This window comes from Hypanus sabinus, chromosome 8, assembly GCF_030144855.1.
Source record: "Hypanus sabinus isolate sHypSab1 chromosome 8, sHypSab1.hap1, whole genome shotgun sequence".
Taxonomy (NCBI): domain Eukaryota; kingdom Metazoa; phylum Chordata; class Chondrichthyes; order Myliobatiformes; family Dasyatidae; genus Hypanus; species Hypanus sabinus.
The window spans coordinates 134,622,273-134,625,676 of NC_082713.1; the positions used below are offsets into that span (position 1 = coordinate 134,622,273).

Genomic DNA, 3,404 nt, shown 5'->3' on the forward strand with positions numbered 1-3,404 from the left:
AGATTAATTTCAATTGGCATTGGTCTGCCATGGACAGTCGGTTGGATGGTATGAGCAGGTTCTCCAGGAGATTCTTGCAAAAGGACTCTGGTTTTGAGCATTTGACTGAGTGTGCTGCTATGTGTTCCTAGAACTACTGGCCAGCCCTGGAACAGTACAATGGGGACCCTGAGTTTTGCCACGGGTTCTTAAATCAATGTTCTCTAGTTTTGAATTTCAACCTGCAAAGTTCCCCTTGTAGAGGAGTAAGGTGGCCTATGTAATTTCCTTCCTCTTGGGCAGGGTCCTTTCATGGACAATGGCTTTATGGACAAAGGGCACGCTCATGTGTTCTGATATAAATTAATTTCTAAGAATGTTGAGGAGGGTATTCTTTCATCCTGCCAGGGGCTCAAAGGCACCCAGCAAATTCCCTGAGCTGCGTCAAAGAGCATGACCCATGGCCAACTATTCCATTGACTTCTGTACCCTATCAGTAGAGAGTGGATGGAGCAATGCGGCTTTGGTAGCTCTGTTTAGATAGGGATTAACTGACCAATCCCTGTCATTCGTTCTTTATACCAGGGACCAGGTGGAGTATTTGGAGAAATTTACGGACACAGCCATAAGAATCGACAACTTTATTTCAGAAAGAATGAGGGAGAGATATGCCTTGTTCACCAGGAGGGTTGGTTCTCAGAACTACCCAGTACCTACTCCAATTCTTCAATCCAATAACCAATGAATATTCCTGCAGTCATCTCTGGAAGAACCCATTCAACTTGGAAGTACCCAGGTCTCCCCAGTGGAGTTAGATGGATGTATGAGGCAGAGGTGTTGTTTATAGTAAAGTAAGGCCGGTCATTTCCAAGTCACCTGCCCCAATTTGTCAGGGAAACTCCCAGGACCATCCAGTGACGTCTCAAGGCTCTCTCCCATTACTTTGAGTCCCAGTGTGGTTTTACCATACTGAATATCTTGGGGGAGACATCAACATTCTTTAAGAGCCTTGGTAGACTCTGGTCCAGCAGGGAATCTTTTGGACATTGAATTAGTTGAATGAATCCAAATTCCCAAGGTATGCCCTGACCAGCCAATTTCTGCTATGGCCTTGGATGGTAGATCCTTTAAATCTGGACATATCTTTTATCTTGTCGTTGCTCTCAAGTTGATAATTTGAAGGCACAAGGAGATAATTCACTCTCCAGACATTCCCCTAATCCTTGGTTATCTGTGGTTAAATCTTCATAATCCTTGGATTTATTGGTCTGCTGGCACCATTCAGGGTTGTTTGACCCTATGCCAGGGTAAGTGCTTTCCGAGAGGTTCTCAGATGCCTGCCTGAGTTTACACGTGATCTGCTGTGAACCACATCGAGTTATCAGTCAACTTGCTTCCTGACTCGTCAAGGCCAAATTTGAATTCAAGGGGGTGACTGGAGTGCCTCCAGAATATTCAGATTTGTTGGAAGTGTTCAGCAAGAGGAGAACCACTATGCTTCCCCCATAGAGGGACTACAATTGCACCATTAATTTACTACCTGGTATGTGTTCTCTCCAGATAAGGCTTTAAGTCTTATCTGCTCCCGAGATGTAAGCTATGGAGGAACATTCTGATAGTTGTGGAGTTTCTAATGTGGTTGGTGGCAGGGACCTTTAAGTTTACTGTCTTCCCCTGTGTGTTAGTCAGGTAACTGCAGGATGATCTCAAATGGTAACTTTCCATGGAAGGCACATAGAAGATTGAATATTTGTTGTATAGGAACCTTGGTGCAAATGCAGTATAAGAGGCATTGGTTGAAGAAAGCAGGATTGAAAAGACATGGACATGATTTTGGAAGCTATGATGTTGTTTTGCCATCCAACATCTGTAAAGCATTGTCTTGTAAGATGGAGTCTAGAAGCAGCAAAAGGACCTCTCAGTGCATAGCAATGATAGAGTTGCCTACAAAGTTCATTCTGTTGAGTGATGCACAATTCCAAAAGGATGTGAATGGATTTGATGGGCTATCAAGTGCATTGGCCACTGTGGTCCAGTATGTGTCATTGGAAATCATAGATGGCTCCACTCAAAACTTGGCAAATGATGATTACATTATGGAATGGAGCTGATGACTGCTATGACCAATATGATTGTTTGTTCTTTGTGGCTATTAGCCAATATCATAGATAAGTGGATTATTAGCTTACTAAAAGGTTTGGCTGCTGTGAAAAAATTCAGCATTTTGATTGAAATCACGCTTTCAAACATCAAACAAATGTTTTTAAGGCTCTTTTTCCTAGTTGTAAGAACAGGGGCACTAACTGTGTTGAACTATATGTTTTTAAGTTTCCAAACTTTCATTGGAAGCATTCCATGTGGTTGTTCCTCACATTCCCAAATTAATGATGTCACTTTCTTGAAGAAGAGAATAATCTGTTGATATCAATTGTCCAAATTGATACACTGCATGATCTTTCAGTTTTCAGGATTCTCTGACCTATATGAACCTGACATACAAACACGGTAAGATTTTCCAATTCAAAATGAGGAAATTATAAAACAGCTGCTCAAACAAAATGCTTGATGTCAGAAAAAAATGTATAGGAACCTTTGTACTCAAGACTGTCTGCAAGATCGGATACAGAGAAGACAGGACTGGCAGATCTTGACAATGCCTACTACATGAACAGTGTCATTCAGCTCCTTTTCATGGTTTCTGGCTTCAGACATATTCAAGAAGAGAGATTCACAGTCAATAATGATGAAACTTCAATGGTTAATTGGCTTCCTGGAGCATAGCCAGAGACTTGCCATCTCTCCCAGCAGCTTCTTGAAAGCTTCATCTCCTTTGTGGTTTAATCAAGGGGCACAACAGGACCAATCAGACTATTTAAGATATCTGTTGGATAGGCTACACGAAGAAGGGAAGATTGGTAAAGATTAGTTATGGACAAAGACATTCAGGCTGTGAACCCTGCATACAAAGCTGAGAAACATTAATAGAATAAATGGTGGGAAGAAGGGAACTAGGATCCTTTATCATTATTGTAATAATATTTCCTTCCGCGAGGAAGCTTTTCCAGATCTATCCACCACCGAACAAGATTCTACAAAGTTCTGATCATTCATGTGTCCCTAATATTTCAATGAAGATTACTAGTGCAGATAATTTGGCAACGCAAGCTGAACAACAACACATGACTGCCAAGTCTCCAAGTAAGCAGACACTCAGTGTGGGTGGTACATGTTGAAATAATCAGTTCCCATGAAAAAGGAATAGAAGAGACTTCAGCCTCTAGAATTAGTTGCTTGCCACAGAATGATTTTGCAGTGGCTTCCAGGGAAGAAATGTGTGACTCAGCAAGTTGTAGATCAGTTTCTGATCTCATTAACTACTTCTTTCACCAGAAATGCTGTTGAGTGATAACATACTTTGTATTGCA

At 41.5% G+C, this 3,404-nt stretch overlaps 1 pseudogene; it reads left to right on the plus strand.

Annotated features, from left to right (window-relative positions):
* Window positions 1-1,868: 1,868 nt before the first annotated feature.
* Window positions 1,869-2,905, plus strand: LOC132397676 (ubiquitin carboxyl-terminal hydrolase 35-like; annotated as a pseudogene).
* Window positions 2,906-3,404: the final 499 nt, after the last annotated feature.